The 15,958-nt window shown below is 46.7% G+C and overlaps 1 protein-coding gene across 1 annotated transcript in view; it reads left to right on the top strand.

The window, feature by feature from the left end:
* Positions 1-15,958, top strand: part of TNFAIP8 (TNF alpha induced protein 8) — a 117,077-nt gene that overhangs the window by 37,526 nt on the left and 63,593 nt on the right. The gene's annotated exons all lie outside the window — the stretch shown is intronic.

Here is a 15,958-nt window from a genome sequence, read left to right as displayed (position 1 = left end):
TAAACACTCATAGAAGTAGTCCATGCCCTCTGGGAACTTCCAGACCACTGGTAAAATCCACTTTTCCCATCATCCCTAGGACATTCCTCTGCCTGTCCTTCACAAACACGGCGGGTTTCTTTGACAATGCTAGCTTAAGTCAAGTAAAGGAGTACTTTGACCTGTAGGGGCTCTCATTTTGGTCAGGGAGGGTGCTGGATATAGCACGTCACATTTACTAAACTCATTTGAAATGAATGTGTATGGGTCTGGCATCTTTGGGAAAGGTTGGTTTGGCCATAACCAGTCAGAAGGAAGACTCCAAGAGTATAGGGAGTGTCAGCTTTTGTACTTACTAGTCTCTCTCTAACAGCTAAAGCAATACTTGGCACTGCTTAATAAAATTTGGGGAGGACGGAGAGCACCAATGATCAGAGTGGCTCAGCAGGCTAGTTATGCCTTAGACTTACTTTTTAACATGTACATGTATACATATATATTTATGTGTAAATATATGAATATATGTGTATGTGTGTGTATGGTCTGGCACAAATAACACCCCTTTTTAATTACAAAATCATAAGCATGTAATTCTGTAACATAACAGTATCACACTCAAGCATACCATATACCATATGACATTTTAGGTGAAATGTTCAAATTAAAACTATAAATTGTTACACCCATATTGTTACCCTACCAACCACACTCAGGTGCAGGTACTACTTCTGCTGGACCCTGTATATGAAATAAATTAATGCAATAAAAGGTTCAAAGTGAGGGGGTGGATCTTAATTCAGACATGGAGAATGGGACTCTCAGGCTAGGTCATAGAGGTTGGTGTGAGCAGAGAGTGTGTCTGTGCAAGACAGTGGAAGTTGGTTAGATTAGAACTGTGGGATTTTATAGTGGGAAATAATTAAGGAGAGCACTAGATGGTTAGTATAGGATCTGAGTAAGAGGAGTCTTCAGTCTTGGGCAGAAGAATAGGGACCATCAGAACGAGGGAACTTGCAGATTTTTGAGAAGAGGGACAACTTGAAAGTGGCATTGAAAGATTTGACTTCTGTGTGCAGTATGGGTTAGAATTAAGTGAGCTGGACTGAGCCAGCTCAGAAGCACTTGCAAATCCAAGAGTGAAAAATCAGAGTCCTAGCTAGGAAAGTAGAGCATTAGGGAGAGACTTGAAAGAAGAGTCAGTAACGCATTGTGAGTATGAGTCAAATCTGAACTCCAGAATTAACTGAAGGCAGGTAAAGAGTGCCCTGTGGTCTTAACCATGGCATCTGGAACAAAATTTGCATATCCTGTACCTTCTCTATGTCTGGGAAATTTTCTCCTAACCTAGCATTGCTAACCCAAACCCAGTGAGAGCTTGAGACATTTACAGTTGGTGGAGTTCAAGTCACTGATGGGGATTCTTGCAGAACCAGGGAGGCCACATTAAGACAGAGAGGGAGGGAAACATCCATGTGTGGCTGTCTCTCTTGTGCCCCCTGCTGGGGACCTGGCCTACAACCCAGGTATGTGCCCTGACTGGGAACTGAGCTGCTGACTCTTTGGTTCACAGGCCGGCCCTCAATCCACTGGGCCGCACTAACTAGGGCTGGATAAGTTTCTTAAACTGCTTCAGCCTCAATAATGTTGTCTTTCAAATGGCGACACAAATGTATCTCCTTTACAGTGCTGTCAGGAGCCAGTGAGAGAATGCATATGTGGCACTTAGCAAAATACTGTATACATCACACAACTCGGTACAAGTTGCTAATTATTGTTGTTCCTGAACTAAGAGAAGTGTCTCTGTCATGTGTGAATGCGTATGTGTGTCTACTTGCTTTTTTCCTAATTAAAGAAACAGCAATCAATCTGTTAGCACAACTAGTAGGCTGCCACGTGGTTGGTGAGCCATAGCCAGAGACTAGCGAGTAGGGAAACAGTGCCCTCGGGGGCAGTGCCAGGCCGTTCTCTGCTAAAGTTGGAACTAGGCCCTGTGTTGCTGAGCAGACCGAAGAAGGCGGCAGAGGATGCTGAGGCATAATGGGGAAGAATATGGGCTGCTCATGGCCGTGGGGCTTTTGTACAGGTGTCAAGCTTTGCTGTCAACACCAGATAGGTCCCTGGAAATGTCACCTACTGGAGGATGGACCCCCCAGGAAGGGCTTGACTTCCCTTCCCTTGTGGGCTCTCTGAGTGTCCTCCCAGCCCACTGCTTGTTAGTTAGTTTGTTGTTCTGAATGAACTCAGCCTTTGTCCCAGGCTGGTTCAGTGGTGCTCATTAAGGAGATGGCAGCTCCAAAGTCATCTTCATGGTCCAGTTGGCATTTTCACCCTGGGAGGAAAGAGGTCTGTTTTCCTCTCTGTGAAGCTTGGCTTCCAAATATTCTAAACCATGGAGTGTTTTAAGATGCAGTGTTAGGATTCAGGTAGGTAAATCTTTATGCTCTAGTTCCTGTCCAACCAGGATGGAAAAGAAAACATTTGCAGCTCAGAGCTACAGTTCACTCTCCTCTTGTTCGCTGCTCTTTTCTGTTTACTGTAATCACGTAGATTCCAGTACTGAGATAAGGAATACTCTGATTTGGTGGAATGACTTGCCTTTTTGTGTCATCTGATATTGATTCCGTGACTTACTTGATCTCACTGATACACTGTAAGGAAGAGAATCTTACACTTGGCTGCCTATTAGAATCTTGTGGCTTCAAAAATCGGGTGCCTAGGACCTCACCCAGTTGAATTAAGTCAAAAATCTCTGGGCAGTGATACTTGGAATCAGTACTTTCCAAAACCCCTCAAGTGCTTCCCATGTGTAGCCAAGAACCAGTGTCCTAGAACAGTGGCTCTCAACCTCCACCCCGCTCCCAGGGGACATTTGGCAATATCTGGAGACATTTTTGTGTTGCAATCAGCTGAGCAGTGTGCTACTGGCATCTAGTGGGTAGAAGCCGGAGATGCTGTTGAACAACCGCCTGGGCACAGGAGAGCTTCACCATAACAAATATACTTATCAGGCTCAAAATGTCAATAGTACTAGGTTGAAAAACAGTGTTCTAGAACAATCAAGCTTAAGAAATGAGATATGCCAGTGCAGTATAGTGAGGAAATCACAGCATGTAGAAGTTTACGTGTTTGCCCTGCCAGCTCAATGAGAGGGAAGTGGCTTAGTTAGTGTTCTATGCCTTGTTCTCTTCTGCCCTGCCCTCTTGGTGGTCCTGGCCTGTCCTTGTCGCTGGTACACCTCCTGGCTCAGATTCTGGGGACAGAATCTCTTTCTGTGGTTCCGTAGTTTCCTGCACTTGAATGGCTTGGAAGAAAACTCAAGTTAAGAAAATTGAGTCCATAGAAATTAGCCCAAATAAGTAATTTTAAAACAAGCTTTTGAGTTGCTCATTTTCTTACATAAAATTAGGGAGAACCATTTGAAAGTGATTTGACATGGGCTCGGATTTGACAAGTTATACGATTTTATCTGCTTTGGAGAGTTCTTTCTCTTCTGGTCAGTTAATGATGAGCAGGCTAGGAAGGGCATTTTTTTATTTTGGCGCTGTGCAGTTTTCTTTCATTTCCAGACCATCAGAAATACTTTTATAGCAGGTTAACTGTAACCCATAATTTATTATTTATATGATTAGTGTTATGCACTTTATCTCCCTCCAGCATGGCACACTTAAACGATCTTTGCTGTAAGTTGTCTTTTTTCTGTGTGCACTGTCAGCTTTAAAGTGTTTAATTGAGGTGTTGAATTGTAGTATTAAATATAACTATAATGTAACATATTAAATACACTCAAAACTGTTTGTTTCCAAAAATCTGATGAAAATGAGTAGTTACAACTTTTGAAGTTCTCCAAATTCACTGATCTTATACAGCTGGCTGATTGCCAGTTTTTAAAAAATTGTTTCTTTAAGCCCTGGCTGGTGTAGCTCAGTGGATTGAGCATGGGCCTGCGAACCACACAATCGCGGTTCATTTCTCAGTCAGGGCACATGCCTGGGTTGCAGGCCAGCTCCCAGCAGGGGACCCATGAGAAGCAACCATATACATTGACATTTCTCTCTCCCTCTCTCCTTCCCTTCCCCTTTAAAAATAAATTTAAAAATTAAAAAAAAAATGTTTCTTTAAAGGGATTTTAAAGAGATTTCAAGTGGTATATCTAATGCTCCACATCAATCTTTTGTACTAAAATTAAATTCATGTACATGTGTCTGGGGTTATGCCTGTAATAGTTTTTTCAGTTGTCTCCTTCCTTTTTTTATTTTTATTTTTTTGTTATTGCGTGAGTCCTTTGCCTCTGGTGTAATGGAGTTTATTTATTCAGTGTAAATTTCAGGGCCTACTGTGTGTATTTTGCCTTAATAGCTATATTAGCTTTAAAAATTGCTTGTGGGGTTTGAGGCACTAAGCCAACACTCTTGCATTCTGGGTACCTTTTACACCCAGTGGTTGGAATGTTTTAAATTAAGACTAGACGAATAGCAGCTTATGTAAAATTTGGCATGAATACTCCAAACTTCTGTGTTGGAATAACATATCCTGTTTCTTTATGGAGTTTTAACAATGATTCCATAATCCAAAGGATACTTTAATTTTTATCTAAGCCTGGTTTTTGTAGCTGTGCTTTTAACTTATAATTACACTTAAAAATAATTTTCTTTGGGTATGTAAACATTCAGGCTTTTCTTCCAAGTTTGGAGTTTTGTTGTATGAAGTTTGCAGAAAATTCATTCAAGTTTAGGTGTAGAAACTCTTTCCTAAAAATTCGGTTGTCATGAGAACCATTACAGGATGTGCTCAGTACATGGTCAGATGTTCTCCTGAGTCTGAGAGTGCACGTGTGTGTGTGTGTGTGTGTGTGTGTGTGTGTGGTGTGGTGGGGAGGACTGTCTCTGCTGGGGCTGGGGCTGGGGCTGCAGCACGGGATGAGGAGCAAGAGAATTAAATCAGTGCTTAAGGATTGAATGGATCAAGCCTGAACTTTGAAGTAGAGCTAACCTGGAACCATTCTGGTTTCTTGGGAGCCAGGGTTATTGTGGTTTATTTGGTATTGGTGTGACTTTTTTTCCAAAATGTTTGTCTATACTTTCATCACGCCAAAGAACAGCTAGGGGAGTTGGTAGCCCCTGCCTGGATATTTCCTAGAATCGGGACCTATTTATATGCACATGAGCTGATTCGAGAGTTCTGGACTAACAGGATGGAGCAAGAGTTAATGGTTTCCAAATGTTTGAAAGACACAGAAGAGGGACTAGCTATGTTGTCTGTATCCTGAAGGCACAGAACCGGAGCCAGTGGTTTGAGATACAGGAAAACAGACTCTGGCTCAGTCCGAGGATTGTCCAATGAGATCAAAGTGGGTGGAGAGAGTGAAGAGGTATGGGGATTCCCTTCCAAAGCAGGTCGTCAGGAGGACCACAAATGGGACTGGACCTGGGATTCCTGCAGCGGCCTGGAAGGAGACACTGGATTAGGTCAGTGATTTTCAACCAGTGGTAAAAATGACAGCAGCCAACACAATAGCTGTCTGGTGTGGATGAATCAAAATTATACCTATTATTTAATCCGATTAGCAAAAAAATATATTTTTGGTGTGCAGCAGAATTTTAGTAATTAGTTTACATGTGCCACAAGGTAAAAAAGGTTGACAATGCTAGATTAGATGGACATTGGACATTGAACTTGACATTGGACTAAGTTCCATTCCTGCCTAGCCATTTTGTGATTTTTAGGACATATTCCATCCCCTGAAAAGTGGAGACACCTGGCATTCAAAGGGAAATCCAGATGCGTTACTCTGGGCTCCCTGAGGGCTTGCTGTCTTCAGTCTCTGCAAGTCCCCCCGCAATGGCATGCCCTCTGTTACAACCCCCGTGTCTTTCTCCATGCAGGGGCATCCTCCTCAACATCAAACATGCCCTGTTATTACCTGCCTTAAAAAGCAAATGAAAAACCAGATTCATCCCTCCAAAGAGGCCGTCCAGCTCTAGGCCTACTGCTCTCCTCTCCCTCTGGTGGACTCTCTAAGGAGCTGTCTCTGCTTGCGTCCTGCCCTGCTCACGGCCCTTCCTCATCCGTCCACTCCCCTAAACTGTCTCTGTTAAAGTCACCAGAGACCTCCATTCTAACAGATGCATGGGCTTCCCTCTCCGCCTCTTACTCAGGTTCAGCAGCATTCTGCACGCTTCATCCTTCTCTTCTTAAGACACTTTCTTGGTGTGGCCTCAAGGGTGTCACACCCACTTTTCCCCACATGCCATCTGTGATGACTTCTGCTGGACTCTTCTACTGGGGTGGCCCAGGGCCCAGTCAGGCCTTCTTCTCCCCACTCTTAATTTGAGTTCAATTAATTCAGAGTCTCTGAAGATTCGTGGGCATCAGTTTGGTTTTTCTTACACGAGGATACTAACTAATGTGCAGCCAGGGTTGATGATCCGGTGATTTCACCTAAGCTCATGGAATAAATACCAAATGCTAACACGTGACTCCAGCATTAAAGTATGTAACACATCTTTTCCACACTCCAGACCTGACTATGGTGTTGTTTATTTTACTTTCCTGTAGGAATAGGCATTTCAATTTCTACCTCACCCTCCCAACCTGCTCTTCCCCTGGGTCTGCATTTCTCAGCTTTTCCCAATCTACACATTTATGTATACAGTTCTCAGCTGAAAAGCCCAGATGGCATCTTGTGTCTCCGTTCCCTTGGCACTCCACAGCTCATCCAACAGCAGGTCTTCTCCACTGTCCTTCCAAATACTGCTGTCTCACACCTCTCCTCTTCTATGACCACCATTTCTCTTCTCAACGACCTGACATCTTTGGTGTTCTTGCCTGTCTCCCTCGCCCCTTCTGCTCATGTTGTCAGAGTGCTCTCACAAAACCCAGCAGACCATGTCGTTCCCTTGCTTCAAACTCTCCTGTCCCCTCCCATGGTGACTAGTAAAGTCTGCCTTTCTTACCACGAGCAAAAGGAGCCCCTTGACGTGGCCCTGGCCCTACTCTCCGACTCCATCTCTTACCCCTCCTGCTTTCTGACTCCTGCTGGACCACAAGGACTGCCCTGCTGTGCCTGAAACTTGCCAAGCTGCCTTCTGCCCTTGAGCCTTTGCACCCACCCCTCCCTCTGCCTGGAAGGCCCTTCCCCCGGCAGGTCCCTTGGCACTCTCCCTCTTTTCAGCTTTCTGCTCAGAGGTCACCCCAGGAGAAGGCCCCTCCAAAATGCTCCCTGTTCTTCCAGTTTATCCCCTTACACCTCACATAGCATGTCTCCATTTATTATCCCGTCGTCTGGCTGTTTTGCCAGAACCCCATCACTGCTCTGTCCCCTGCACTGTTAACAATGCCGCACATCACAGATACCAATAATAACAGAGTGCCACTTGAGGCCTGACCCCAGAACCATATGTTTTGTCACTTCTATGGCCCTCGGTCCCCTTTCCAGCCCCTCAGCAGATCGTGCTGCCCTAGCCAGGGTCTACTTCTAAGCTTCTCTCAGAGCCTAGTCCCTTACTGTCCTGCCTGCCGTTTGACCCCGCCTGATCACGGATGACTCCAGAAATACAGAGGAATGGGAAGAAGTGGAGCAGCATCCGGCCTTTTAGTGACTGCGGGATGGACACCTTCCAGTTCTCTCCTGACTGTTTAGTCCATACTGCTTGCGTTTTCGACACACAGAGTTTCCTTAACAGTCCAGTCTCTGGGTTTTCTTCGTCTTTTTCTCTGCACCCTTTCAGTCACCATCCTCTTTTTGTCCCTCCATTAAATGTCGGTATTTTTGTCTTGGCCAGGTGGCTTGGTTGGTTGGAGTATCATCCCGTACGCCGAAAGGCTGCGTGTAGCAATCCCCAGTCTGGGTGCATACAGGAGGCAACCAACCAATGTTTCTCTTTTGCATTGATGTCTCTCTCTTTCTCTCTCTCCCCCTACCTCCTCCACCCCCTCCCTCTCTTCCCCTCCCTCTCTCCTTCTCCCTCCCCCCTCTTTCCCTTCCTTTCTCTCTTCAAATCATAAAAACATGTCCTCACTAAGGAAAGGTTGCTTTTTCTTAGGACTCTGGGTTCTCTGCTTTTCTCTCCCATTTGGTGATCCTATCCATTCCCAGGGCTTCACATTCTCACATGGCAATGAGTTCCAAACTTATAGTTCAAGTCTGACCTCTTGTCAAAATTCTAGACCTATATGTCCATCTGTAAAGTGTTCGGCAGTACTTGGATAGCTCACAGGCAACTCAAATTCAATATGCAGTCAGCTGAAGTTAACTTCTCTCCCAGTTATTTCCTCAGTAAGTGACCCAGTTGGCCACCCAGAAGGCATCTGGAAAGTATCTTTCTCTACCTCAGCGTTGTACCCAGTCAGTTGCCAATATTATCAGTTCTCCCATGAAATGGCTAGGGACTCTGTATACACTTGTCATGGTTTTCTGCCACTAGCTATGACCAAGACACCACCACCATGTCTTACCTAGATTACATTAAAGACAGTTCATGTGTCACATGCCCCTTAGTCCCACCCCCCGGCTTTCTGTGCTGCTGTTGGTCTTTGTAAGATATCTACCTAATTGTCATCCCCATCACCTCCAATAAGGTGTCTTATTGGAGTTTTGATAAAGTCTAAACCTTAAACAGGGCCTATGAGATTTTTAACAGCCTAGTCTCAAACTGACTGTACTTGTTTGGGTCTCCTGGAAATCTCTGTCGTCCTCACGTCATACCCCCACCACACTGTCCTAAGGCATCACGTGCTGCCTCTCGCCCCTCGCCCACTTGTTTATTAAACCTAGGGGCCCCCATCGGGCACAGTAAGGCCCAATAGATACGTGTTGAATGAATGTGGGAAGGCGGTGGCCCTGGCTTCTGCTGGCCCTTGTAATGGTCAGTGCCCTCAAAATCTGATTTAATTTGCCTGAAAAACCTAAAGGCCTCCAAAGTCAAAACTTTCTGTTTTGTGGTGTGGTCCTGTGTGTATGTTTTTCTCAGCTCTGTAGTTGCCATGGGCTTAGTAAAAACGAAACTGAAAGAAGTAGGTGGGATTCTGCTAGCAATCACTTTCAATCTGTGCTAGCTGAGTGGCCTCTGAGTTCTGAGCTCAGGAGGCTGCCAGACGGGACTTGGAACCAAACAACCAGTGTGACCCAGTGGAGAGCAGGGAGGCAAGCTGGCGGCATGGGCCTCTGCCGGGAACTTCTTCAACATGACCGTGTGTAAGCCAGGATCCAAGTGTCTGAGACCTGTTGTGACTTGTCTGAACTGCTCATGAAATTGTCAAACCTGTTTAGGAAGAAGGCGTGAACACAAGAGTGTGTTTGGGTCTTGAGCAGTAAATCTTATTTAAAAGAAATAGACAAAAATATAATCAACTATTGGTCTCAGTTGTAATGAATCGCTTTTTCCTTTAGAAGATCCAGGTCAGAATTGAAACATGGCCCCAGGGCTGCAAGATTCTGGGTGAGGTTTCCCAGCCCCCCACCTCCCAGACGCCCATCTACAGCACCTTCCCAACAGGGATCAGAGGGGCCGCACAGTCAGTGCTGAGTCAGGGGGAAAGGCAAGAAGGGAGTGACACACTTCCTGCCCTCGCTCTTAGGGAGTTTTTATGTTTGGCTTTGAAGATTCCCTGAAAAGTCAGAAGATTGCCCTGGCCACCTCTGAATCAGCAGCCTCGATTTATTGTCATGATCTCACAGGATGTACACACTGCTGTACATTCTTGTGACTCGCAGACTCTCAGGACCTTGTCCTTGTTACAAAAGTGTGTAGATAGTATATTTGTCAACTACAATTTGAGAAAGAGAGAAAGAAGGAAGGCAGGCAGGAAGGAAATAAATAAATAAATAAATAAATAGATTTCCTAATTTCACCACTCAGGGAAAACAAAACAAACAAAACAAAACAAAACATTGTGCATATATCATGCCAGGCCTTTATTTGTATGCCTGTAATTTTTCCTCTATAAAAATTATGTTCTGCTTAATATAATTTCCTTGCTTTTATATGTTGCTTTGTAGCCTTTGTGAAGCATTCTTGCGTTATTAACTACACAGGTCATTTTAAAAGGCTGTTTTGCATGCCCCTAGATAGATGTGCCGTAATTCACTGGACCAGTCCCCCATTTGGATCGTTTGGCTGTTATGTTTCCACCGTTGGCATAACAACACACAACTCCCTCGGACTGCAGCTGTCTGCACTTGTCTGTTTCACTGGATGTGTTCTTAGAAGTGGTTCAAAGAACTTGTGGAGTTTTGAGGTTTTGATCTTGATTGCCACTTTGCCTTCCAGACGTTGTACCTGGTTCACCTTCCCACCATACAATACACACTTCTTACCGTGTCCTGTATGGTCCTCTCCTGTTCTGGTCTTTGCCCGATTCCCAGCTCCTTCTCGTGCCCTTCTTCCCTGTGCTTCCAGCACTGCAGCCGCATCGCCCTTTTTCTGCTCTTTTCCCTGGAGCGTGTCAAGCTTGCTCTGTCTCAGGCCAGAGTGTCTGCTCTTCTCTGGCCTCAGGGCCACCTCTGTCAGAGCAGTCCTCCTCAGAAGCCCCTGTTCCTGTCCATCCTGTCTGCGCTCATGACATGTCCTGTATTTATTTCTGTGTTTACTTGTCTGCCACTTCTTTCTCCCTGAATGTCAGTTTTGTGGGACAGGAGACCGTGTTTTCTTTTCCACTGTGTCCCCAGCAGGTAAGGCAGTGCCTCCCATGCGGTAGGTACCGGAAACATGCAGGCTGATGTTATTGAATGGGGGAACTCATCCATCACCGAGAGACATACAGGGTAGTGTGTATAGCATTGCTGTGCCTTGGAGTAAAACATGCTAAGTGCTTTAAGAAAGCTTCCAAGTGACAGAGGGAGACAGAGGTGTGGGAGCTGGCATCTGGCCACAGGCGTCATGACAAGCCACATGCGAGCTGGCAATGGGCTTGTAGCTGATGGTGTTCGGAAGGACCTGGGAGGCCAAGGAAAGCAAGTGAGCAGAAGCCCAGAGGTGGGCAGGCAGGACTGAGACCACCTTAAATCCCATGTATTTGGAAAGCATCACACATTCCTCATCAGAGTGATAAGGTGAAGCGCGGACTGGACCAGAAAGTACTTTCTAAACTCAAATCTAGGCACAGATATGCGATGTGATGGTACTAGACCTGTGCTTTGGGAAGATGCGCTATGAGTGCAACTAAGTGAAAGGAGCAGTGAGCACAGGCGGTGGATGGAGCGGGAATGGGCCTGGAACGAGGGGGCGAGGGGGCGGGGCATCCATCGAGGAGGTGGGCAAATATGAGAACTTGGTGGCTGTGGGGGGAGGCGGGGTGCTGGGATAGGGTGAGGGAGTGAGGTTCATGGTGACACTGAGGTGTCAAGTCTGAGTGACTGATGGGAAGGTGAGATGTGAAGCCCCAGAAGAGAGGCTGTTTGGGGTAAGAAAATGTGTGAATTTGGTATCAGCCTGCCCTTTGCTGTAGGAAGAGTGTTTTCTTGATTAAACCAGCCCACATGCCCTCCTTTGTCTGGAAGGGCCCCAAGACAGGGGACTCTGGGCTCCCTGGCCCCTGCTCGCCTGTAAGAGTAGCGCTGCTCAGTGGGCGGTGGGGGTGGGGGTATGCAGGGCTCTGATGCTTCTCCGGGGGACAAGAGGTGGTTTGCTGGCAGTGCCTGCTCCCCTTCGCATGTAGAAGGAGATTGTTTGATGTCAGTTTGTCCTGATGTGAATTTGTTCCATTGTTGGGCCGAGGAGGATGGGACAGAGGACAGGTGCTGACTGGTGGGTACGGGAGCAGGGGGTGCTGGGTGCCGACGGGCAGGGCGAAGAAGGCGGGTGGGTGGCACATTCTACACACGGTCAGGACTGCCATGTGTTCTTCCTGGGGCAGGGGCAGGCGGGGGCAAAGAGAAACTTTACTCAAGACACAGTGTAATTTTTTCTCGCTCTTGAAATGTAAAAGTTCCTGGACGTTGCGTTTTCAAATTCAAGTTTGAAAATAACCACATGGGTAAAATGACAAAATGGCAAAGTCTGTGCCCTCTAAAGAGGGAACAGAGAGTAGAACTGCTTTGGGGGCCCTCCCTGGAAAGCTGTCTTTTCAAGAAGCCACCTTCCGCTACCGTTAAAGCCAAGGGTTTGACAGAATATAAATGGGAATGGGGATAGGAGAGCACAGATAAGGAGCCGGCGGTACTTGGCGGATGGGTGACCTTCCAGACCAAGAGAAGAGCCAGCGATGACAGGGTGACGGGGTGGTGATGGAGTCCAGAGAGGAGAGACAGAAAAAGGATCAGATTTGGCAGTGGAGGGAGTGTGAGGAATTCAGCTGGGGAAATATCATATGTTGCGTATTAACTGGAAATTCTAGAAATTTATAGAGACATTTACTCTGAATTGGAGAGTTTTTCTTGGCCAATTGAGACTTTAATTAGTTTAATATTTTATTACGCGGGATCACGTTCAACTTCACATGAAGGTTTGCGATGGAAGAATGCTATAAAATGTCAAGACCCTGTTTATACTCAGGTCTGGAGAAAATAAACCACATTCGAGCGCCCGCACACTGACTGCAGCGGACGCTCGGTGTTTCTTTGCTTTGTAAATGCCGATTTAGTGTTTTCATGGGCGGTGTACCTGTGAAGAGAGATTTGAGCCCGCCTCCGCGAAGACAGACGTAAAAGCCTGCTTTGAAGTCCTCAGCCCCTGGCTCTCGCTGCAGCTGGGCGTTGAAGCAGCCTGCCCAGTGATCGGGGCAGGCGTTCAGCCTCGCTGGACTGCCTGGTTCTCCTCGCGGTGAAATGAGGTTAGATGATATCAGAGGTCTTGCCAGGGCTGAAGTTAGGTGATTCTAAGAGAGAAAAGAGACTGCCTTTATTGGTTTGTTTGTTGTGTCATACTTTGTAAAATTTATACCTAAAACACAGAAACACGTACTATATGGTGGAAAGGACTGCCTTCCCACACTTCCTTTCTGTGCAGCCTGTGGGGGGCGGCCATGAGTGACAGCTGCAATGATGGCAGACTTGAGAAGCCTGCACCCCAGACCTGCCCTTGACGCCAGTGCTGGCCCCCAGCAGCTCTGTTCACACTGTTTAACTGACTGCTCTGCCGGGCCTTAAAGGGGAAGTTGCCAGGTGTCCTTTTTATTTTCCAGATGGCTCCACATTTGTGCTTTCTGTCTGCTAAACCAAGGACATGTTCATGATATGAAGAGAAAAAAGCCCACAGATTTAGAGACATACCTACGTTCATATCCTGGCATTGCGCTGAACAGGTGTATTACATTGATGGAGCCCAGTTTGCTCACAGGTAACCAGAGGGCAATAGAACCCACCTCCTAGGGTTTTAGTGAGAACAGAGCAAACGTAGGGAAAGCACCACACATGCTGCCTGGGTTCCAGCCAGTGCTCAGCCAGTGGGAATTCACCACCCTTGTCTAGGTGTGACCCATGCACTTTTCTGCCAGTGTGAGTCCTCCTTGGGCGAGAGAGGGTAAGTCTGACCATCCTCCCTCTCTGTGATGTCTGTAAAAGGCTTTGGAGCACCTCGCCAATCTCAGGCAGTCCCCTGGAATAATTTCCCCTCAGCCTGTCTTCTTTCCCACTTCACCAGTGAGCGCTTATTCCCTGAAGAGGAGGAGAGAGACAGAGAGAAGCTGAATCAGGAGAAGGCTCTGGTTGGACCATGGTTTTAGGGAGGTCCTTAAAAGAGTTAAGGTGGCTGAGAACAATGCAGACGAGGAGGGTGCAGAGAGAATGGATGGGGAATGGTGGGGAGTGGGGTTGAGCAGAAAGAAAATACCACTGCTCTTGGCAGCCACCAAGTGTTGCACTAGGGACTACAGAGTATCTTGGGAATGCCAAAGCGCAGAGGTCAAGGTGTTCTGTAGATGTTTCCAGTTCTGTCTCTGAGGCTATAGAATCAGATGCAATAAACAAACGAAGGTACCTTTTTCACGCAGGCACATTTTATTATTCCTGTGCTGATTTTGTTGAATGTGTTGCCGATAAGGATGTGGGCGGCTGTAAAGAAAATGTTTTTCTTGGGGTATGCAATAAGCAGTGGATGAAAGTAGGCCAGAGAGAAAGTGCGTGCTCCAGAGATTATTCTGGGAGGGCAGGGCCTAGGTCTTCTGGTTTCTCTTCCCAGCCGGGCCTCATCTTGCAGAACCGTGTTGAATAAGCTACTTAACCTCTTTTGCTCTGTCAGTGTCTTTGGAAATTGGGATTACAACCCACTTTCATCGGGTGCGGAGACAGTGAAATGATTTAGGTGATAGCGCCTTGCTCTGAGATGCCTAGATAATGTGGAGATAGCATGCTCCGGAAGAGGAGGATCTGGTTTTCTAAGAGCCACTGTGGTGTGGTTGCAGATAGGTGGAAAGGAAATACCAGATAAGATGGCCCCAGACTTCTCTAGTGAAGCTGAGTGCCTCCATCACAGGGGGTGCTAAATTGTGCTCCCTGGGGCACCCTTTCAGAAAAAGATGGAGGGCCACGTGTATCCCTGAGCGCAAGCTGCCTTAACAAAGCTGGATCTGGCCACCAGGCCGGGTTTCTAGGGCTGGAATCCCTGCTGCCTCCTCTCCTCCCCCTGCCTCAGAGCACAGGGTGATGCCGCTGCCTTGTGCCACCATCACAACTGGTGATCCTTCCAGCTACTGAGGGGGTCCCAGTTTGCAAGCCCCTGGGAAGCATAGAAGAGCTGTATTCACATCCACAAAGGCAATCAAAGAGAGGTAGATATTTTTTTACAGAAGGGTGTTCTGTGAGTTTTGACTGCTCCACGGACCTTCCTGATCTTTATAGGCCCTCACTATGATTCTTCTTTCTTCCCAAATGAAGTAGGATGACCAGAATATGTAATAACAACTGCTGGGATTGCTTTCAACAGCAAACTTTGAGTAAACCTAAGCATGTAAAACCTGAGCAGGACGTCTTTAAGGAAATGGGTCCCCTGCCTGATTTGTTGCTCATCCAGATGTGTTGCTTTTGACTCTCCCATTGTTGGAGAGCCCTCTGCAAAATCAGGAATTGGCACTGCTGAGTGTGGCGGTGCCCAGCTGATACACAGGGCTATAGTGCTTGCAGGCTTCTGTGCCCTTGCCTGGTGTCAGGAGCGTGCTGGTGCCTCCCTGACTATGCCTGGAGCAAGTGTGAGGGCACTGCCACCGTGTTGGCCTTGTTTTTATGTGATGCCACAAGACTTCCTCCAGCCTCCACCTCCCGCAGCTTCACTGTGCTGCTCCTTCTTCTGTCTGTAGTGGACAGAGTGATTTCTGAAGGTGCCTAGCCATGCAGCTCCCAGGTGGGCCCCATTTTAAGGAAATGGGAGAGGCCGGTCCCTCTGTTTACATGTAGCATTTCTGCTTTTTACACTTTGTAATTTGCCCTCAAAATTGTCACTGAGTCAGGATCTGGGAAGTGCTTGTGATTTAGAAACCTGCTCTTCCAGCCCCAGCCCATATGGCTCAGCTGAATAAGTGTCCCCCCGCAAACCAAAAGGTCATCGGTCGGATTCCAGGTCAGGACACATGCCAGGGTTTCAGGTTTGGTCCCCAGTCAGGGCACATATGAAAGGCAACCAACTGATGTTTCTCACATCAGTGTTTTCCTCCCTCTCCTTCTTCCTCCCTTCCCCTCTCTCAAAAATCAAAAATAATAAAATTTAAAAAACAAAAAGAAACCCACACTTCCAGGAGGAGTATTATCTTGGAATCTTCTTTGACCCTTAGTCCCTGACGAAATACATAGCCTTAAGGGGCCAGTTGGAATCTGGGAAGATAACACAAAGAAATGCAAAGGGTTGGATTCTAAACTTAGTCACATGATAATGTAGGCTAAGGGAAACAAGAAATGTATAATATGCTTGGAAGTTGGTGTTGATTCAGTATCTCTTTCAGCCTCCTCTCCGAAACAGTTAGTGGTACGTGTTAATGCAGGTCAACAGCAAGGTTCGTTGCCATTTGAGTGCTCTCTGTATTTGCTTCACGTCGTTCTCTTTGCATCCTGATA

The sequence above is a fragment of the Sturnira hondurensis genome, unplaced genomic scaffold (genome assembly GCF_014824575.4).
Source record: "Sturnira hondurensis isolate 20B ecotype Veracruz unplaced genomic scaffold, ASM1482457v3 Scaffold0001509, whole genome shotgun sequence".
NCBI lineage: Eukaryota > Metazoa > Chordata > Mammalia > Chiroptera > Phyllostomidae > Sturnira > Sturnira hondurensis.
The sequence above is the reverse complement of the archived record's forward strand: the minus strand, read 5'-3'. Positions and strand labels throughout refer to the sequence as shown.